Source organism: Haliaeetus albicilla, chromosome W (assembly GCF_947461875.1).
Source record: "Haliaeetus albicilla chromosome W, bHalAlb1.1, whole genome shotgun sequence".
Lineage (NCBI taxonomy): Eukaryota > Metazoa > Chordata > Aves > Accipitriformes > Accipitridae > Haliaeetus > Haliaeetus albicilla.
The window spans coordinates 3,671,737-3,694,492 of NC_091515.1; the positions used below are offsets into that span (position 1 = coordinate 3,671,737).

The window sequence follows — 22,756 nt, forward strand, 5'->3', positions numbered from 1 at the left end:
CCCGTCCCCTGATTTTTATACAAATTCAATACATGGAAATACATCAGCATTTCTAGAAATAAAACCTGAAACAGGTCATAAAAAACCTCCAACCACTGACCCCTGAATCAAGAACAGCCTGTGTTTTATAACCTATTTCTACATCAGCTGATACTACAAACTGTGACTTAAGTCAGACATAATCCATTTTCACATTCCCCTGCTTCTACTAAAAGCTAATGGAACAAGAGCCGACATTACATCTTATCCTTGTTATTTTTCACCTTTACAAAGGAAACATTACCAAATAAAAATATTTGAAGAAATAGCAAAAAAAAATGCAGATTTCACACATGCTTCACAATCTCCTCTTTGGAGCTGCACTGTTTCTCCCCCGAGAGCACACAGCATTGCACCGGCAGGCTGGATAGGACATGACGGCTGCAGGAATTATGCTAGAAGACACGAACAAAGGATGTTCTCCTGCCAGAAGAGCTTGCACGTGTACACCATACACACGCACGCACCCCCTTCTATGATGCACACTGCAGGTAGCAATCCTCAGGCAACCAACGCGTGTATTTTGCCCAGCTCCTCTGCAATCCCAAGGGTTGAGCCCTGATCCCATAGAAGCAGCAGCCAGGGTGCAAAACTCCCTGTGCAGGCAGCGCTCTGCAGGCAGCGCTCTGCAGGCAGAGAGCACAGCTCACGTCCTAAATAAAAGCATTATAATAACGAGCTGATCCATACACTTTGCAATCGCACGTTTCGACCGCGTGCTCACGTACCGGCACCGGCCACCACGTATACTGTCTTTTGCAAATAACTGAAGGGAAACCATTATCAGAAAGTAAATCTTTTCTTTCCAGGCACCCAGGCAATATAATGGGCACTTGGGCTGTGAAAAGCCCTGTAATCCTAAAAGACACATCCAACTCTAAGTTGAGATATCAACCTGCTGAAGTAATCCATCCCATGGGCTGCTGCCGGTGGGGAGGGATGGGGTGGGAGCGGCATCCCCCGGTCAACAGCAGGGCAGGCGTGGAGGGTGCTTAATCCCTATTAAACCATGCCCATAGTTTGCTGGCAAAGAGCATTTTTGCACCCGTACGCCAGCTTTTAGCAGCATTCAGAGGACATAGCTCGGCTGCCAGCCAAAGCGCCGGAGCTGCTGCTCCGGATGGATGGAGGGGATTTTATGCTAGGAGGAGCCAGCTGGTCCCCTCCTCCCAGGAGTCATAGAATCATAGAACAGTTTGGGTTCAAACAGAACTTTAAAGGTCATCTCATCCAGCCCCCCTGCCATGAGCAGGGACATCTTCCACTAGATCAGGCTGCTCAGAGCCCCGTCCAACCTGACCTGGAATGTTCCCAGGGATGGGGCATTTCCCACCTCTCTGGGAAACCTCTCCCAGTGCCTCACCACCCTCCTCGTAAAACATTTCTTGCTTCTATCTAGTCTGAATCTCCCCTCTTTTAGTTTAAAACCATTACCCCTTGTCCTATTGCTACAGGCTCTACTAAAAGCTCTGTCCCCATCTTTCTTTTAAGTCCCCTTTAAGTACTGAAAGGCCACAATAAGGTCTCCCTGGAGCATTCTCTTCTCCAGGCTGAACAACCCCAACTCTCTCAGCCTTTCCTCATAGGAGAGGTGCTCCAGCCCCCTGATCATCTTCATGGCCTCCTCTGGACTCGCTCCAACAGGTCCATGTCCTTCTTATGTTGAGGACCCCAGAGCTGGACGCAGTACTGCAGGTGGGGTCTCACCAGAGCAGAGTAGAGGGGCAGAATCCCCTCCCTCGACCTCCTGATCATGCTTCTTGTGATGCAGCCCAGGACACGGTTGGCTTTCTGGGCTGCAAGAACACATTGCTGGCTCATGTCCAGCTTTTCATCCACCAGTACCCCCAGTCCTTCTCACCAGGGCTGCTCTCAATCCCTTCATCCCCCAGCCTGTATTAATACCGGGGGTTGCTCCAACCCAGGTGCACAACCTTGCATTTGGCCTTGTTGAACCTCATGAGCTTCACATCCCCATGGAACGTCACCTCCATCCCCACTGATTGCTTCCCCTCATCACAGCTTTCTTCTTTTTTGGAAATGAAGCTCTCCTGTGTGACAAGGCTGGGAGTAGGAGAGCCTCAGGTGCCCCCCATATTCAAGGTCTTTGAAAGATGAAATGAGAATGAAGCAGCAAGATGCTTTTTGCAGCATCAGCCACCTTCTGCACTGTCAGCAATGGAGAAAAGCAAGTCATCCCCGGGTTCCTGCTGCTCCGACCAAGGGGAACAATCCTTCCCGGCCTTGGATCTGGTGATGTTTGGTCTTGGGTTACATAAGCAAAGCAAGGAGCAGATTTCAAGGAAAGACAATTCCCTATGACCCAAGGCTGGCTCGCTCATAGCGGACCTCCCGTGTCTTCTGACTAACACGAGCTGCTCAACTGGAACTGGAAAGAAAAATCATCCAGTAAACCTCTGCCATTTTGCAGAGGAAAGGGAAAATAAACAACTTACCACACCCCTCTCTGAGCTAGCTGAACTCATCTGAAAGACTCCCTGCACAGATAAGTATATTCAGAGATTTTCTGAATCTTTAACTACCTTCAGTGCTAAAAAAAAAACCTAAAAAACCCCACTCAACAACACCCACAAACAAACAAAATTTCCAAAACCTGCCTCTGGATCCTGGACCCCCGCTCCTCCACCGCATTCAAATGTTCAAGTTATAAAACAAGCAGCAGATTGGCTTTTACATCACAGCCACCCTGGGACCATCACTCGTGGACCTTATCAGTTCCCATACCAGCAGCAGCCATGGCACCGCCATCGATGAGATGTTCTAAATATTCTAGTGGAAAAGGACAAGAATTGGGGAAATTGGTAATTCTGTACACGCAGAAGGAAAAGAATTCCCTTCCTCATAATGCTTCTGGTCTAATAATAACAAATTAAGAGGTGGGGAAGCAAACAGAGCCCTGGGGAAGCACAAGAGGACAGGGAATGCTGTGGGATCAGTGTTCAACACGATGCAAGCAGGTCCACCATGGCACAGAGCTGGCCAAGGAATAAGGACATCAGTGTCACAAGAGCTGAGATTTCCAGGACTGCTGTCCCTATTTCTGGCTTCTTCCAGATTTAAATATACCAATATAAGAGCTGCAGCCACTTGCAGAGACAGGGAAAAAGCCATGAGCATCATCTCCCACATCCCACCTACTTGTTGAACCTTCCACTTGGGAAAGAAGGACACAACCCAGCACACAGCCCAGCAAGGTGTCCAACCCTCACACATTTTAGGACAGGTTTTTGACCCAGGACTGAGATGGTTGCCAAAGCTTTCCCTTCCACTGGGGCTGGACACAGTGTCCTCCTTAACTCCTGCTTCTGGACATGTGGACTGGACATAATCTAGACAAAGTGACTGCATTTTGGAGAAGTGATTCTCACTCCAACCAGAGGGACCATCCAAATTAAATCTGGCTCCCTGAGACTGCTGTTGGCAAAGAGCATCATCTAAGACAGCTCTCACAGCTTGGGAAGATGCCCTTGCAGGCTTTAAATCCATTTTTCAGCCTACAAGGATCTCCTGCACGCTCTCCCACATAGTTTCCCATAGCAATTAGGAGAGCAAATGTGATACCCAGCTGGACCCAAGGTTTGCACCGGGTTCCCAATAGCTGCCCCAGGAAGGGACATGACCCAGTGCAGACACCGTAGTGCCCACCAAGGGACACCATGACCCAAGGGATGCTGCCGTGTGGCAGGGATGGGCTCCAGTTCCCTGTGGACCCACCACCCCACTACGCTGGCCAAAGCCACAGCAGCAGGTGATGCTCAGCCCTGGATGGGTGGGGATCAGACCCTTCCAAAACTTTGCTTTGCCCAAGCAGCGTGGACCAAGCCCACGAGCTTAACTCTCCTCTCAAATCCATCCCCAGCTTTTAGATCCTTCCAGCAGCTCATGAGACAGCTTGAACCAATTCGCTGGGATAATGCCTCCCTTAAGGAACTGGCCCTGCAAATACCAAGCAAAGCACCTCCCCAGACAGGAATTTTTGGGAGTTACTGGCCAGCCACCAGCCTCCTTTTTGAGGCTTGAAGTGCATTTTTTCGCAATCGCTCCCAGACTATCGTTCTGCTCTCTGGATGCTCTGCAGCAGCAACACAACCACACATCTCTCCAAAAGTCCCTTCTGGCAGCCCCACTCCCCCTTGGGTTATTTCCCCCCTAAATCACAGCAAGAGAGGGGACAAGAATAAGAAGCCAGCAATGGGGATGAGAAGAAGAGCAGCCTGCCAAACCCCAGGGGGTAAAGATGCTGCAAGTATTTGTGCAGCTACCTTTATTGCCCAGGGGACCGCTGGGTTTGATTAATAAGAGGTAAATGAAGCAGCTCAACTCGACTGAGCCCCAGCAGGCAGGAGGAGGACAGGGAGGTTTTCATTAATACAAAGCAAACAGAGAGACAGGTACTTCCAGGACACGACAGCTGACCTATTTTGAGATGAACATGAGATCAAGCGAGCTTTGGAAGTGTCTATTTACTTCCACCAGCAGCGACGACAGTCTAGACGACTGGCCCAGATCAAGACAGCTGATGTTCAGCCTTGGGATCCACCAAGCCTACATCCTAACGTGCCCTGCTGACAGCGTCCTTGACATCAGTCCCTTCTGCAAACCCCTTCTTGGATGCCCCGCTGAGCCCCAGAGCTGCTGCTGGTGTACTGGAGACAAGAACCTCAAGGTTGTCCCAAAATGTCCTTGAGATACTCCTTGGGTCCAAGTGCTCCATCCATCACGGACCCAAGCACACCAAGCACTGCCTGTGTGATTGGGATGTATTGCTGCCTCCTCCACCATACCTCGCTTCCCTCTCTTGTAAAACGCAACAAGGCCTATTAGAACTTATCTTAAATGCTTGGCTTTCCCTTCTAGCTTGGGGAGGAGGAAAGAGGTCTTGGAGCTTCAAAGTGCTACCACTGGGAAAGCATCACAGATCTAGAGGATCTTTGATGAACATCAGAAGCTTGGCCTTAGTTTTCAGAATGCCTCTGGGGTGACTGCATTGAGTAAATACCCAGCAGCTCCAGAAACCAGGCCAAGAAGGCACTGAGAAAAGCTTTTTCTCTGCAAATACAGCTTGGCCAGGCACAGTGCCAGAAATACTTGTTTTGATAAGTTTGCCTCCTGACCCAAAAGGAAACGCTGGGGCTAGATGATGACTGGAAGACCCAGGACCACCTGCAGACATCAAAGACCAACAGGATCCATCTTTAAGGACAGCTGTGACCCCACTTGCAGTAGAAAACCCACCAGCCATGCCTAGGACTGACCACCCCCCAGCAACTGGGGGACCTGCAGGCATAAGGACAACCCAGAAACACACCCATGAACAAGTTTTACACTGTTTTTTGTTCTTTTGTTGAAGGGTCCTTCATGTTCACCATGAAGGTCTTCCCATGACGACCTCCACCACATGGCAGCCCCACTGAATACGGCTGCAGGGACCAAAGGCGCTCATGCCAGGCCACGTCAGCATCTGAGAAAGTTCCCTCTGGCACCTCCCTGCACCAGCCAACCTCTGCTTACACCCAAGGGACTAACAGCCCCGAAGTTAATCGTAACGAGAACATGGGGGGAGGACTGTAATTGCAGCAAAGGGGAGCAGTATCAGCAGTTTCAGCACAAACATCATAGCAGGATGCCTGCTATTCATGTACCTTTGACCTCAGAGATGCAAATAAAGAGCCCAAACTATTTAGCTTTGGGAAAAAAAGAAAAGAGGCAAGGGAGAATTTGATGTATCAAGAGACGGTATAACGCTGTATACCCAGATGGTATCTCATATTAAAGGGCCTTGCAGGTGGAAGCCCATCATTGCTGGCTCTCAGATGCCTGTACAGTGCAGGTCAGATGAGGGCATCTAAGGGATCTTTATGACCCACCAATTAAGTAGCTGAGCTTAACAAGGGACTGGAAAAGGCACTTCTGGAATAAATTATACAATACGAATGATCAAGAAAATAAACTCCGCGCCTAGCCCTGAGTTACTGCAAGCACTTGGAGACTTTAGAGGAAGATGCAACAAATGCCAACATAACCACAAAACACCAGGGCTTGGGGCAGGCTTTCCCCACTCCTCCTAGAGCTTTCTTCAGGGTTTTTCCCTCCTGGAGGGACCTTGAAGAACCTTTGTGCTTGCTGAGGACTCCCAGTCCACAGGGACACCCTGCTGCTGCTGAGCATCCCCACATGTCCATGAAATCCAGAAGCCCAATGCCTTCCAGCACCAGGAATCAGAGTTGACACCTGGCACTCAAGCCCCACGTGTCCCCTCCTCCAGCGTGGGACAAGGGTCATGTTTCTCCCCTGCCACAGTCACCCAAGGAACTGAATCCACCTTTGCAAAAGCAAAAGGCTGAACCCATAATAATAATAATAATAATAATAATAATACTTGTTTGCCAGCAGCCTAGCTTCGGCTTGGTGAATTTTAAATAGTTTTAGTCAAGTCATTATAGCCAAAACACTGGGAAGAAAATGCTGGAAAAAGTTATTTCGGGTTTTCTTTTTAGTGTCTGGTATTTTTAAACAAAGGATTTTTACTTTTATTTCATGCTGATGTACACTAAATTTCCGCAGCTCTCCATTATGGTGTAAAATACTTAAAAACAGATTTCATTTTGGATTGAACAAAGCCTCTTTGACATCACATTATTTTGTTTCCTGTTTTAACAAAATAAAAATATCTATTCCCATTGACCCCAGCTAAAAATCCTCTTATCCCCCACAACTACCCTTACTACGATGATTTTGCTACAGGCTAATTAACTGAAAAAAATACAGTTACCATCCACTATTTGTTCTGTGGGCTGATACTTAGGAGTATTCAGAATAACTAAGGATAATTTGGGGTACCCACCCAAAGGACGCAGCAGTGCTCCAGGACAGAAGACATCATTCACATATATTAGAAACTCAGGAACCTCAGGAAAGTTCACATGTATCACTTTTTTTTTAAAGAAGAGGGAAATACGGAAAACAGGAACTTACACCCCCCAAAGAGAGGGGGGGACTGCTGCAGCCCCAATTCTGCGGGCAAGGTGCGACGCAGGGCACAACCCCAGTGCCAGCCCTTTCAGGCTTTATCCTCCCAGCAATGCCTGTGCTTTGGCTTGTCCCCAGCTCCTCCATGGGCTGCTCTGCCCCAGCAGAAAATATTTACTCTCCAGAGACTAATCAGGCATCCCACAAGATAACACCCAGGGCTGCAGAAACCCCAATGCAGATAAAGCCTCGTTGATGCTCAGATGATATTCCACTGCATCCTCTCCCTCTCCCTTTCAGGTCAAACTGGATCTTGTACATGACGAGGGGATAAAACCCCCCAAGTTTTCAGGATAATGCTGCTGACTTGTTGTTTTTCAAACCCTCTGCCACCAAGCCTCTGCGGTGCTGCTAACCGCTGTTGATCCCATCAGGTGGTTTAACCGGGGAGCTTAGTGGTAAGCCCTGTCCCTGCAAGGAGGCACTGAGTTATGTCAGGTTATTCTCTGGCCGATGGGGACCGCAGAAGCTATCAGACAGCACAGGGGTAATTCCCAACTTCAATTTTCAGGAAGAAAATTAAGTTTATGAATGGAGGGAACTCAGCCCAAGATACAGTGTTTGGTTGTTGGGTTGGTTTGTTTTGGTTTTTTTTCTCCTGGGCTTTGTTTTATTTATGCTGAAGTAGCTGTTAAATCCTGTTAATGTGCTGCAAATCCCTGTCTTGCTGAAAAAAGAATTTGGCACCTTTAAAGGTAACTGGTCTATATCTGTACCCAAATAAACCCTTTATGGAAAGGAAAGGGGGCAGGTAGGGAAGGCAGCATCGGCAGCAGGAGGGGTCTGGCAGAAGGAAGAAAAAATGGCATAGGGAACAACAACAAAAAAAAGGGATAGGCAACAACCCCTGCATCCATGAGGAGGGCAGAAAGTGGTAACGCACAATTTTCACCTATTCACTTCAGCAGCCAGAGGATTTCCGCAGTAAAGAGGATGCACGTGTACAGTTGGGGCAGGGTGAAGAGGAGGGGGTTGCGATGAAGAGCAGGGATGCAAGCAAATGCATGCAGGGGGACTGCCTAGAAGGTCTGGCAGGCTGAAGCCTCAAAACCCAGCAGGATGGCCATTGGAGCAGGAAAGGTAGTTCACAAGTATTGCACTATATCTGGCTACAAACCTTATCCTCTGGCTTTACCTAGCCTGAGCGAATGAATAATATCATTAAAAGACAGACGAGAAATCAAACAGCAGCTTGGAGAAACCAGGGAAGCCTCCCGAGAGCCAAGGAAACCTGTACTATCTAGGGAAGAGTGAGATTATAATAATTAGGTCAGTTGGCGATAAGCCTTCTCAGTGCACACAGGCACACATGCGCTACTGCCTTGCTAGAAAGTGGTGATGTCCCCGAGGAGCCGAGAAACTCAACAGCAATATGCCAGGGGCATGGAAAAGTCTGGTAGCAGAAGGCCTTCTCCAGCAGCAAACCACAGCAGCTGCTCACCTCAAGGTCTGAGGATCAGTAGCTGCAGCATGGGAAACTGATGGGATATTAGAAAATTCCTTCACTGTGAGCGTGGTTCAGCACCAAACAGGTGACCCAAGGGGGTGTCCAGTCTCCATCCTTGGAAACAGCATCAAGACTCAGCCGGATGAGGCCATGAGCAGGCAGGTCTGACGTAGAAGCTGGCCCTGCGCTGCATGGAGAGCTGGACCAGAGGACCTCCAGAGCTTACTTCAATCCAGAATAACTCCAGGATCTCGCCTACAGTGACATTCCCTTAGCCCAAGCTTCCAGGACAAAGCCACCAGGTCTTACCTCCAGCTTAATCAAAACTAGAAGAAACTTCTTCCCAGCAGCAAATGGCCTGGAAGTCCAGGCCAACATTTAGGAGAGGTAACAGAGGTTGATGTGAAGCTCAAATACATGACAATCACTGACAGCGAGCAAAGCCTTCTGCTCCAGGAGGCAAAGAGGATGGTCCCATGCAGCAAGTGCTGTACAGGGTATGTATGCACTTTTCCCTGTAAAAAGGGAGCTGGAGGCTTTCTATTACCCATCTCTTCCTTTCTCGTGGTCTGACATCAGCTCTGCCCATCCTGGCAGCATCAGGGCTCGAGGACTTAAAAGAGCCCCAGCTATAGACCTAGACCAGAAGCCAGACTGAGCTCACATCCAGATGTTTGACACCAGACCAAGCAAACAGGAAAGGGAGACCAAAGAGGAGGATGTGCTCACTGCCCTGATCCCCCCTCTTCTCTTTTCCTCCCCATCTGCACCAGGCAAGAGCCATCATCTGTCTCCAATTTGGCTGTCTAACACAGGGGCCCCACCTCCAATCCAGAAGACAGAAACCAGTCACCTATTGCTTGGGTTTTAGGGTCTCCCTCCAGATGGTGACTTGAAGCAAACACCTACCTTCCAGAAGCCACTTGCTTTTGTTAACAGTGGAGGCAGATACTCCTTCGCTGGTCTCTCCAAAATTTTTTCTAAGCTGCTTCTCTGTGAACACCTCACCAATATTCCCACTTGCCCCTATGACACACATCAGCTCCCTGGACAGCTCAGGGCAACCCACACACCAACCAACAGTACGAGATGCTTTTGTGAAGCCTCACGCTTTCAGACCACACAGCTATTCCTCCAACAAGCTGTGTTGATACCAGCAAGCTTTTCCCACCAGCCAACTTCCGAGTAGTCCACCAATACATGAAGTCCTTCCAGGACATCAGTACTTTGCTGATTGACTGATAGGAGTTAAACCCAATCTTCATACAAGAAGAGCATCCTACAGACTCAACTGTCCTGTACATGCTTCATGCAACCATGAAGTTCCTGCAGTTACTACAGTTCACTAGCCAAAATCCAGCAGCCCCCCCTTAAATATACACAAATATTTTTCCATATTCCTAGGTCACACAGAAGACCTCGTGCATGATGCTCATGTTCAGCCTGCAAACTCCTCTCGTCAGCTTCCCAACCGATGCCCTCATTTGGTTATGTGCTCTGACCTCCTTCCAGCACATTAGGAAACAATGGCTACAGTTTCTCATGCACTTTGAATCAAAGTTCACTGCTTTTTTGTTAAAATAATTGGCTAATCAAACCCATTGCTTCCAAGCTGACATTCCTTCTAATGCTTTAATCAATAAGCAGAGATGCTCAAAAGAGAGCTAATATGGCCTGAGCTGTGTAGGTGCTGTGAGGACAAGGCTACAGCTTTTCATTTGTGTCACTGGATGATGTGGAAGAGACCCGAGAAGAGAGAAGCTGAAAGCATGCGATGGATGTGCCTACTGTAATAAAGTGGATAAACACACAGAATTAAGGAAATAAGTGGAAAATTACAGTCTGAGGCTTACTAGCCTATGGAGAGAAGGAGAGGAAGGCTGTACCAGCTGACACTTCCCGTCAAGCTCAGTGTAACGCTTGTAGACATGTGGAAAAGGTCGGAAGCATTAAGGGATGGAGGGGAGGGCTCGCCAACAGATCCACTGCTTGACATCCAGTTAGACGGATCCGAGAGTCACACCACTGGATGCTTTACAACCACCACATTGGTTAACTAACGGCCTCTGACAGGTTCATTGTTTGGTTGGGTTTCTTAAAAGAAAAGAAAAAAAGATGAACACAAGCAAGCAAAACCTAAGTTGGCTTACTGAAGCATTTCTAGGTGATGGCCAACTTCAGGCTTCCCAGCACACCCTACAACTCCATGCAAATATTCACCTTGGCTGCTAAATTTCCACAACTCCTCAATTACAATTTTTTTCACTACATCAGACACCACCTTACCGTGAAGCAAGTTTAAAGCACTTCCCATAAAACTTGACTTTAATGCCTGTATTGTCTCACAACAGCCAGAACCAGACAGAAAAGACAACATGATGCCCCTGGGCACTCACACTCTACCTGCTGTAATGGGCTGGCCCAGGGCAAGGGCAAAGGGACTCAAGGAAGGAAAAGAAGGGTGATCTGACATGGGCATTACAAGAAGAAATGGGCTCAGTTTTCTGGTGTTTCTTGTAAAAATGTCTGGAAATTCTGGGTGTTTACATTTACTTACTAGAGACAGCTTAACCACCAGCACACCCATCAGTGTACCACCGTATTTGTTGACTACCAGGCCAAAGAGATGGCTTCCTACCAAAGTGCCTCCTTCATCTTTCCAACCAGCCTTTTTTCTCATGTATTTACGGCTGGCACCACCAGGAGAGAGCCTCCTCCGTGCACTTCCCATGGCAAAAAGCTCCTTGAGAAGGTAAGTAATGCGAGGGGCAGGTGAAACTTGCTTACTGCAAGGCTACCACACCTTCTCCAGAAACATCTGGCTGAACTGGACAGGTCTGGTTCAACATAGATCCCAATAAAGATCAGACATAATTTCTGTGTCCTGGTCTCTGTGCTCCTTACCCCAAGATTTTGGGCTAGTCAAGGCCCTGTTTTGGGGCACTCAACATGATACCTTTGCTACCAGCAAACCGCATTAGCTGTTCAATATGAGGACTCCCAGGTAGCCCCTATGCATTTGGAGGTACCTTAGAGGTACTTCAGCCACACTGCAGAAGCTTGGTCTAGCCCTGCTGAGCAAGCCTAGTATTACCAAGCTATTAAAAGCTCTGCTGGCACTGATCCTGTGACATGAGACCATCACCCATTGTGCCAAAAGGCCTTGCTTTTAAGTTCTTCTCAAGCACTCGGCACAACAGGGTCACAGTGAAGTTCCGTATCAATCCTTGGTGCCAAATGAGGTGTTAATATACACCAAAAAAAGCTTGACTCTTATCACCACCAGAGAAGTCCTTGCTCACAGCACACAAGCTTCAACAAGGCCATATCTGGAGTTACCCATGTTCTGCCAAAGGCTTGTAGAACCCTAAAATTCACCACTCGCTGAAATTCAGCTGTGTCAAAGTGGGATCAAACTCTGCTGCATGCACCATGCAGACCAAGAGTGAGGACAGACCTAGTACCATAAGCTACTGGAGAAACAGTGCCCAACCTTCAGCAACACAGGCTCACAAGATATTGCTCCCAGCCAGAGCCAACCCAGGAGCTAAGAGACCACTCAGAAGAGCCGACCGTCAGCAAAGGACAGCTGCCATGGAGGTAAGATCTGTCCAGCAAGGATTCCACTACACACATCCTCTGCAAGGATCCTATCACACAGAAATTATTACTCCTGAGAGTAATAATTTGAGAGAAGATAAAATTCGAGAGAAGAATAATTTGAGACAAAGGTAATTCCTACTCCAACAACTTTATAAAACAAAGGAATAAGTGGCACGTGTTGGAATTTCCTGAGCAGATCACAATTGCCTTCAGGGTTTCAGTCTCTGGGTTTTGGAGGGGAGAGGAAGGATTCTGGGGGGCTGGGGAGTTTTTTCTTCTTTTTATTTTCCCTTCTCCCCTTTAGAAAGAAGCAGAGTTTGCAGCCAGCCATGCTGGCTTCCAGGATAGGAGAACAATTAACCTGAAACTAACGTTTTTAATACAGTACATGGCACGCCAAATGCCTGGTATCACTTAGAGTGGCAGACGATTTAGTGACTCCCTCGCTGAGCAGCAGCGTCTGAAAGCCCTGCAGAGAGCGAGCGATGCTTCCTCCCCAGTATTTAGCAGCCGGTTCAGCTCTGCCGTGAAAGGCAAGCTGGCAGCAGTCCTGCATGGAGCAAACGTCATCATCCATCCATCATCCACGCAGACATCTCCCATCAGTGCCTAGGCGAAGCATCCTTCAGCAGTGCCAGCAGCACAACTGGAGTCACCTCCTCTCCCTAGTGAGTCCATGCCATCAAATTTCATCAATTTTTTTATAGTATGACTAGGCTAGCCCCCAAAATTTCAGTTGGCTGGACTTGCCTGCCTCTCCGCAGATGTCTGTGCTCATGGATGAGGAGCAGAGCAGGAGACCTGGAGCTGCTGCAGGTCTGGCAGCGTGTCCTCCTCGCTGCATTACTATCCTCCTGGCACAGGGAAAGCTCCTGCCGACAGCTCGTCCTCCCCCACCGTGCCCTTCCCCACCAAAACGTGCGGTGAGGAGGCAGACAGGCTCCTGCTGAATGAAGCGAGCGTAACTGGAGGTGCTCAAGGAAAACCTCGGCAAAGCCAGCAAGAGATGACTGTGCAAACCAGAGCAGGGGAAAGGCTGAGTCACTTCCTCCCCCAGAGCCCTAAATAGAGAAGAGCGTAAGGAAAATCATTCTCCAAGCTGACAAAAAAGGAAGAGAATCCCCAGTTTAAAAAAAAAAAAATAAATCAAAGTGCATATAGTGACAGCAGAAGGGACAGAAAAGGCAGCCTCATGCTGCAGCTGTAATGGGAAAGGCTGTCAGGAGCAGAGAGGGGCAGAGCATCATCCCTGGCTCCTTTGGGAACCAGGGGTTCACTAATCACATTGAACAGCAGCTCCAGCTCCAAAGCAAGTTCACAGGCCATCGACGGTGCCGAAAAGCCATCGCACTGCTGCCTCGTCTCCTCCAGGTGATGCTGCTGGCCACGACCTCGGTCTCGATGGGAGACCGCAGTGAGCATGGGCAGAGCCTGGCCAAGCTTTTAGGGACAGATTTTATCCACCCCTCAGTGTGGAAACGCTCTACGTGAGCTTCTAGGTGGCAGCACGTGAAATGCCGCTATTAGGAGCGGCAACAGTATAATACCTGATTATCCATCCCAGCAGGTAAGTGGCAAGGTTGGAAAACCCTTTTGAATGGTGGGATACCAGTACAGGCAGGAGACTCTGGAGGTAAATCAGCTTTTCACTGCAAGCTCGGTGGTCATGCACAAGCACAAAGTCCTGGGACAACGGCGTGGCAGCATAGAATAGTTTGGGTTGGAAGGGACCTTTAAAGGTCATCTAGCATCATCCCATCACGCCCTCCCTGGCAGCATCCCTACGGCCAGCTCCTCCTTCCCCATGTTCAAGAAGATTTGGGTTATTTCCTTAAAGAGAATTCAGTGAATTATTAAAGGTACTCTTGAGTTAACCTACCTGCTTGCACCCAGACAGACCATATTCAAGCTCACGACTGCTGCAGCCTCTCCTTGTAGGCAAGAAGAAATTTAGATTTCCCTTTTCCACCCTCTTTCTTACAGCCTGTAAGTTCTTATCTTTGAGACCTGCACTCCTCTGTCAAATTTGGCTGAAATTAGTCCCCGGGTTAAAAAAGCTTCTGGAGGAATAGCAAGTGACAGCCAGTCTGAGTGCATAAGCCTCATTTCTGTTAATTAAAAAAAAAAAAGCAAGCACAGAAACAGAGGAGAAGCTTCAAAGTGGCTGTTTGCAGTCAATAAATAAATCTTTCACCCCATGTAATGCAAATGTGTTAAAAAAAAAAAAAAAAGCCATGCAAACATCCTTTCTCGGAGCCAATTCCAAGAAAGACTATGTGTGCTCTGCAGATGCTCCAAAACCTGGGAGGGAGGGAGAGGGACCTGCACCCTGGGGTGAATCTTTGCATTAAAAGCATCCAAGCAGGGAAGGATGCTGCGGCTCTGCTGACAACCAAGCGCTCCATAGGGCTACGACATCCTGCCTGCCACTGATGCTGCTCCGAGCATCCACAAAGGCAGGAAAAAATGCTCCTCTGCCTGCGCCAGGCCAGCACGGGGATGGACAGAGCAGGGATGCAGGAAGGGGTGGAAAACTCAGCATTCACCAGAAGAGTTTTCCAGAAGCTGTGCGTTTCATTGCAGAGCTGCCACCAGGATGAAAGAAACTGCTGGTCTCAAAAGAAGGGGAAAAAGCTGTCGGAGAAAGCCATCCATCACCTCAATGCTGCTGGTCCCCTGCAGCTTTTGAGCCTCTTCATCCACATCCATGGCCGCCTCTTCCTCTAGAGGCATCCGTAGCCATCGTGGTGAGACCCCACGGACCCTGAAAACTCCACCTAACTCATCTACTAGCTCACAGTGATGAAATATGCACGCAGCTAGAAAAATAAAGAAATCATTTCCAAAAGCAGCCCGAGCCTCCAAGTCCTGCTGTAAAGCCTCCAGCTGCAAAAATTATTGCTGCAAGTTTTAGGATCGCCAGCCTGGCTTCCCGAGCCAGAGAAAAATGTAATCAAAGATGCCTCCAAGCTGATTGCCTGGCTGGGAAGAGGCATTTTTTGGATCACCGGTATGCCCTGATCTAAGGGAATACAGCTCCTGCAGGTGCAGGCATCCACCCCCACCTCTTCTCACCATGCAAAGCAAACACCACCTTAGACATAAAACATTTCTCTGTTACTAAACTCCAGCTGACAACCACAGCACAACCACAACCCTTCCTGCTTTCTCTTCCTCTCTTGCCCGGTCACCCAAGATGGTATTTCTGATGGCACGTTATTGAAATCCCCTCTGGCTTCCCTGCAGCCAGACACAGTGCCCAGGAGTCCTCCAGCTCAGGGGGTTTGCTTCTGGCTGGGTGATGGAGGGAGATGCCAGCACCCAAAAGCAAAACAGGATCTGCAGCCCACTGCTTCAGGCTGGCTTGGTTGGACCTAGACTACACCATAGTCCCGCCGGTGACAGGAGCACACACTTGTCTGCAGGACAAAAACACCCTTTAAAATTCAGCCCACGATTACTCCTGCAAGATCCCCCATTAGCAAACACTAAGATGTGTTTTCACACCCCTGAACACCCTTCAAAGCCACCTGCAGAAGCTGGTGGCCCCAAAATGACATCTCCATGGACCACGTAGCAGGAGCAGCTTGCAGCCACAGCCATGGGTGAGCCCAGCTCTGCAAAGCAGCTGCCCCAGCCCTGATGTCACCCAAGGCTGTGCCACCTGTGACCAGCTCCATGCCGGTTGGCAAACCTCTGGCTTCACAAACGAGATGCTCAATGCTCATGATGGCCGAGACCCCTGAAACATCTGCAGCGTATTTAGGTTCTAGCTCGAAAGCGTTGTGCTTGCAAAGACAGACTTGTGAGATTTAATCAAACGATGCAAAACACTTGGGATCGTACCTACTTATTTGTAGAAGACTCTCTCAATGATAGCCTGGAGATGGACTGGGTGCTATCCCTGCCGCATGGCACGGCACAGCTGATTGCACAGACCCAGACTGCTGCAGCATGCCGCGCTGCCATGCCACAGCCTCCCATGCCAGCCTTCCCATGCCAACCCAGCCGCTTGCTTCCCATGCCAACCCAGCCGTTCGCTTCCCATGCCAGCTATCATCCAACGCGACCGGCAGCAGAGGGACGGCGACGGCTTGATTGTGAACACCAGCTTCTCCCAACTTTCTCTCAAGCTTCTCCCAAGGTTCCACTGAACGCAAGCCAAGCAACAAAGCTCCTCCAGGATTTCACGAGTTCAAAAGTGGTTTTCAGATTTAATTACAAACCCTGTTAACAGTTCCCTGTTGCAGGTGGCTGGGGAAGCTGGTGGCAGCTGTGTGTCTCCCTGTAGCTTCTGCTTCGGCGTGGGACAGGCTCCAGCGGTGGTGTACCCTTCCCGGGGTGGCACAGGCTGTACAAACCGGTCCCAGAGAACCAGGCCAGCTCCAGAGGGAGGGGGAAGGTTGGGGATTTTTTTGCATTAAGGCCAGTTAAAATCACTGGTGAGAAACAAGAAGCTTGTGGGTACCCGCATGCATCCTCAGGTCACCCAGACATGACGTGACACCAAGTGATGGGGCACACCACACAGCTGCCCACCTCTGCTCCCCACCATGCCACCCATAACCCTTTCCATCCTGCCACTTCAGAGATGCAGATGACTTCCACCACCACCCAGTAGCACGGTGGACACAACCATGCTGGGGAAGAGGGCAAAGCTGAGCTAGTGCTGGTGGCCACAGAGGAGACGCCCTCGATAAATTGCTGCACATTACGAAATACTCCTGCAGCAGGCTCCTGGCCGACAAGCACGGCAGGATTTGGTCCTGCAGAGATAGCAGAGGCAGTTTACTTGTGTCACCACAGCTTCTCCTACCACCTAAGAAACCAGGTTTTTCTTCTCCTGTACCATGACTGCTACGTGCCTGGGGGACAGGACAGGGGAGGCCAAAGATTGTCTCTGTAGGAGAGGAGACAGGAGCAATGGCTTTTCTGAAGTAAGCATGAGACTACTCCTAATCAACTGTGATCCCTAAAGCCTCAGAGGTCCATGGACTGCCTCAAAGGAGTCTCCAAAGGCTAACTCAAACCAGCAAAGATCTCAAATCCATTATAGAGACACCATCCCCTTTCCTGACCACTGCTGGGGTACCGCTACATTGCAGAAGACGGGCAAGGACGATGCAGAGTCCAGCAAGCCAAGACCAACCATGGCACAGCCCAAGGCAGACGTGGAAGAAACAAAACCTCTCTTTTCAGCAGCAAAGTTGACGGTTAAATGCACAAAAGTTTTGAGAACATCCAGTGTCATCCCCACTTCAGCCTGAACTGAGCAGCAAACGTATTTCTCTTAGGATCACCAGCACAGCATCTATGCTGTAAATGACTACGCATATATGCACACACATATATATAAATAAATAAAAATAAAATAGCCGGTCTCCCAAACAAACAGAAAATTATTGGTTAGCTACACTAGCCCTTTATTTCAGATGACTCGGTAACGCGCTAATTATACTCAGGTAGCAGAACTGCACATTCTCCGAGGAGTTTCACAAGAACATCCCCAAGCATTTATGGAGATTACTCGTCCAGAAGCCTCAACGCTTCCAGATTTTCAAGACAGCAACAGCTGTCCTTTCCCCAACCTGATGAAGACCATGAGCTACCCCAAACAGAGCAGCAGCCTGTTAACTCTGAAACTTAACAATAGCACGTGCAACGTAAATGTCTTAATACTTCTGCCAAACTGAAGAACAATGAAATCATTAGCAGTATTTAATTGCTCCACTGAAATAGTCACACAATATGCTAAATGTGCCCCAAAAAGCTCCTGAAATAGTTCATCTGCTGCCCCCAGCTTCCACAGAAACCATAGGGTCTTGCTATATTTTTAGGTATAGCTCCTCACAAATGCACAGGACCCCAAAGACTCACTTGAGTAGCAAGAACATGAAATTAAATAAGGTCCAGGAGCGTTTTCTTGCTGCTCTGCAGGGACCTACGGGCAAAAACTCAACCAGTGATAACTACTGCAATTTCACACCATTCCTGCTGGGAAAAGACCAAGCAGCAGCAATGATGGCTGCAAGGAGAAACAGGAGAAAGAGACCCAAAATGAAAAGGAAGGGGAGAGTCAGTGTAGCAAAATTTGTCCTCCCCAGGAGACCACTGCAGAGTGAACTTAACAGAGCACTTCACCCCAAAATGAGGATGCTCAGAGAGAAAAAAAAAAAAAAAAGAGTATTTTTCTTTTCCAAGACAGACAGAGTGCTGAAGGAGGGACATCTGGAGATGAAGCTTAGCACCTCGTCATCTTCCCTTCCACAGTTTGGATCAAGGGCTAACAACTATGAAGGATGTTTTCACGCTTTGCACACTATTCTTCACGGTGCTCAGGAACCCTGAGTAGACCATTGCCATCCCACTTGTGCACAAGGCTGACTGAGTTACGGGAATGAAGGTGTCAAAGCCAGCCAAGCCCCCTGGATAGCTCACTCCTCTCCCACATCCCCCTGCAAAGGCAGAACTGGTGTTCAATTCATCTCTGCAAATGGTTTCTCCAGTCTCCCGTTGGCCGAGGAGCTCCTGGGTGCTGAGCTTTACCGTCCAGCTCATCTAAAACAAGCTGCATTCCCACATCACCTTCACTAAACAACCACTGCTCCTCTGCTTTCCTTTAAAAGCAACACGAGATCTTATAAATTATTTTAAAAAATGCTTCCTGAGAGCTGGACAAGTCCCACAACACTTTAACCATGACACCTTAAATTGGCAGAGCCCTCCGGTTCAGTACCCACATGGCAAGGAGGGCTCGGACAGAGAGCTCGGAGGGAAAGAGCTTTACATACAATCACAGCCTGAGCTTTCCAAAACAGACACCGCTCATCTCTCTGCCAAAGATAACACACTTAATGCGGGGAAACCACAGCCTACGAATTTTACTCAAGGCTCGAGGGAATAAAATCCAGTGCGAGGTTTTGCTCTTGGACCTCAGGATCAGCAAGGGCAGAGCAAAGCCTTTATGGTCCTTACGGGGAAAAATAACGTGGTTCGACACTATGAAATGGGTTTTTTCCATGCACTGGAGACAAAGTGTAAATATTTGCTTGTCAGGGTCACATAAGCCGTAAGCGGAGCGGGATCCTTCCCTCTCCATCCTGTGTGGCACCCCCCAGCAGCATCTGGATGCTCAGAGGACAGTCCACCATCAAAAAGCCTTCCTAGATTTTGGAGAGGAGGGACTATTAAATCACCTGGTCTTATTTTGTTATCTTTGGGTTGAGAGAAACGGCCTGGAAGCTCAGTGTATCTTCTGCTTCCTCCCATCTCTTTCGTTTCTGTTAACAAGGCCGTGACTTCAAGCTTTGTCCTGTACCTGCCTGAGTGGTGGAGGAAGAGGAAATGAAAGCGGCACAGATGGACACGTGGAAACGGTCTATTTCAGGGGAGCCACCAGGTCTCCAGAGAGGCCCGGGGAACTCCAGCCCTCCTCGTTATGCTGGAAAAACGGCACCTGCCCCTTTCCAGTCTAAAGGGATTGCCACCTCATCCAGCGCGGGGTCTTACTGGTGGGGGTCTCAGCCCTTTGGAGGAGCCTGACACAGGGAACAGCCCCGGGAGATAAATCTTAGTCTCGTTTTATGGAAAAACAACTCCAAGGACCGAGTTTTGGGGCACTGGGAGGCCAGGGACACCCAGCAACCGTGCCTCCAGACACACGGCATTGCTGGGGGCAGCTGCGGCAAAAAACGTCCCGCGACCGCCGGCTGCTCCGCTGCCGCCAACATCTGCTGTCCCACACTGTCACCCCCGGTCCCCGAGACCACGTGCAGCCAGGGTGACTCTGCAGGAAAACAATAATCATAAAACAACAATAAAATCTATTCCCTGGCGAGTCCTCGCTTGCTACACCCAAACCCAACCCCGCGTCAAGGATGGGGAAAACACCTCCCGGGAGGTGGGAGATGCTCCCACCTCTGGACCACGCAGCATCGGACATCCCACCCGGGGATGTCCGTGTATCCGCCCCCCCGCTCCGTAAAGATGCTCAGGATTGAGCCAGGCGGTACCTTTGTGCCCGCGCACGTTGCCGCCGCTCTCCTCCTCCCGCCCCGGCGCTTTGCCGTGCCTGGACCACCGCCAGCTTGGCTGAAAAGGGGGTAACGAGGAACGATGTTTATCGCGACAGGGACCGGCCGAGGGTTTCCATCCCGTGGGTTTCCCTCTCCGTTTTGTCTGGCGTGGGTGGCGGGGAGGGGGGTGTTCGGTGGAGGAGACGGAGGGAGAGGCCAGCCTTGCCCTTCGTCAGGGCTAACGAAGCGGTTTGGGAAGCTTCCAGAGGCCGAGAGCCGTACCCGAATCCGTCCCTCCGCCACCCCCCCACCCCGTTACCGCCCTTCCCGCCGCTCGCCTTCGCGAGGAGAAATATCGGGGGGGGGCCCCCACGTCCACGCACAAATGGTCAGCGAAAGGAAGGGGGGGGAAGGAAGAACATAAGCCAACAAAAAAACCCAAACAAAACAAATACCACACGGGACGAGGCCGCTCATACAAGGCGCTTACCGAAAGGAGCCCAGAGGCCAAATCCCCACCCGGGCTTCATCTGCAAAATTCACACAACCCCCCCACCTCACGGCGGCCCTGTTTGTTTTTATTATTAATTATTTCTGAGGGGAAACAAAAGGCGGGACGCGCCCCCCTCACACGCACCCCCCACCACACCACCTCCCGCCACAGCGCCGGCTGCTGTGTCATCGCCCCCCCCCCCTTCCCTTTTTCCCTTCCTTTTCCCTTTTCCCTTTTCCCTTCCCGGCCTTACCGTGCCGCGGTGCCGGGCGGTGTCAGACCCCCGCCGGGAGGCTCATGGGCGCCGCGCTGAGGTGAGGGGCGGGGAAGGGGAACGGGGGAAAGGGGAACGGGGAAGAAGGAGAAAAGGGGGGGGGGAACCCAAAGGGGAAGGGAGGGGAAAGGGGGGGGGAAACAACAAGGGACGCCGCCCGCCCGGGAGGAGACACCCGGCTTCGGCTTCTCCGGAGGAGGGACGGGCCGGGGCGGCCGGAGAAGTGACGCGCCCGGCCCGGCCCGGCCCCCGCCGCCGCCGAGCCCTGCCGGGAGTTGTAGTCCGAGCCCCGCCGCCCGGCCTGGCCGGCCATGGCGGGCCGGGGCTGGGGGGGTTGGCCCGGGGTCTGCGCTGAACCCCCCGAGCGCCGAGCCCACCCGCCTCCGGGGGCGCACACCGGCTATTAAAGCGCCCAGCTGTCAGACCCCCTTTGGGTTTCGTTTGGGGTTTTGGGGTTGGTTTTTTTCCTTCCCGGGTTGGAACAGCGTAATTCTCATTTTCCCACCGCCGGATCATCTCCCTGGCCAGCCAAGGCTGGATCCTTCGGGATTCAGCCCCAGAACCGCGTCCTCTGCCAGCCACCTTCCTCCTCCGCCACGGTCAGCCGCATCCAGCCGAGCCTCCAGGAGGTGGGTTTGAAGCTGAGCTTAAAAGAAGGAGACCGCCAGTGTTTCCGTATAAATCAAGCGTTTCCATATAAACCAAGCGTTTCCATATAAATACACAAAACTCGTGCGTCGAGAAATGTGAAAACCAGAATTTGAACACCTTTTAAACGCCCTTCTAGCCAGCTGCATCCGTTCAGCCCCTTCAGACCTGCTCAAACCCACTTGGAAACGCTCCTACAAGAGATTTCAACCACCTCCTCCTTACCCCATCAGGCTCCCAAAACCACCAACCCGCCTCATCATTCCTCTTTTCTTCTTGTTTGGGTTATATTCAAGAGGTAACTTTATTTCTAGCCATGAATTCTTTGTTGCTCTCCGTCTAGCTCTGCCGTAACATTCATCCGGATAAATGGATCACGTTAATGAACATCAACGGAAGAACCGCAGCCATAAATTAACCAGGAGAGCTGGCCTCTGAAGAAACCTTAATTCTACTTTGACGGCAAAATCGGATTCAGACGATCTCTCTCCCTGCTGTGCTTTATTTTTGGCCGTATCGTTTGCTGGGCAGGTTGCCATGACAACCTTATATTCACCGGAGGGTGGCTATAATTGGGAGAGCACATTGTTAATTTAGCTCCAGATTTTTTTTTTTTATTTTGTCGTATTTTAAGCGAAGGGGAACTGCCTGGATTTTCATATTTGTATCTGTGATCATACTACGGTTTAATCATTAATCTGAGCACCAATAGCATCGCTCCAGCGAAGGCTGAGCCGCCGTGCAGAGCTCACCGGGGCAGACAACAGCTCTGTCCGCATCCCATTTCCCCAGCTCATCTCCTCCTCCAGCACCCCCCCCCAAACCACTCCAGCCCCCCCAAGCCCCTAAGCCGGGAGTCCCCAGGACCAGGATTTCCCAGGGATGCTCCTGGTGTATGGGAGCAGGGTTGGGGGAAAAAAAAAAGGGTAGGCTCTGCTCTTGCATTAATGACCATTTTTGAAATGCTAGCGTGACTGGGATTGTCAACTTTAACCTGATAATAATTCATCTCAGCTAATCATTTATGGCAAATTGCCCTCTTTGGAGAACACCGGCCCGCAATATTAATGGTGTGAACACGCTGGCATGTGTAAAGTCCTGGGTGGGCACATCAGGTCCTGGCCCCACGTGGTGGTGGGACTTCTCCGTGCATCCCGCTGCTGCCCCAACTTGCTCAAGTCATCCTT

At 50.1% G+C, this 22,756-nt stretch overlaps 1 protein-coding gene and 1 long non-coding RNA gene across 6 annotated transcripts in view; one reads left to right on the top strand and one right to left on the bottom strand.

Moving 5' to 3' along the window:
• The window catches only part of CTIF (cap binding complex dependent translation initiation factor), a 143,064-nt gene extending 122,038 nt beyond the window's left edge, over positions 1 to 21,026 (bottom strand). For 4 of the 5 annotated variants that reach the window (XM_069775153.1, XM_069775151.1, XM_069775150.1 and 1 more), the window contains exon 1: positions 20,901 to 21,025. The gene's annotated coding sequence lies outside the window, so the exon portion shown is untranslated. Of the gene's footprint in view, positions 1 to 20,151; positions 20,231 to 20,900 lie in introns of all 5 variants that reach the window. The other variant, XM_069775152.1, reaches the window with a different exon arrangement.
• Positions 20,880 to 22,266, top strand: LOC138683423 (uncharacterized). The gene is made up of 3 exons (XR_011322954.1): positions 20,880 to 20,961; positions 21,455 to 21,550; positions 21,913 to 22,266. It is a non-coding gene; the product is annotated as an uncharacterized lncRNA (long non-coding RNA).
• Positions 22,267 to 22,756: the final 490 nt, after the last annotated feature.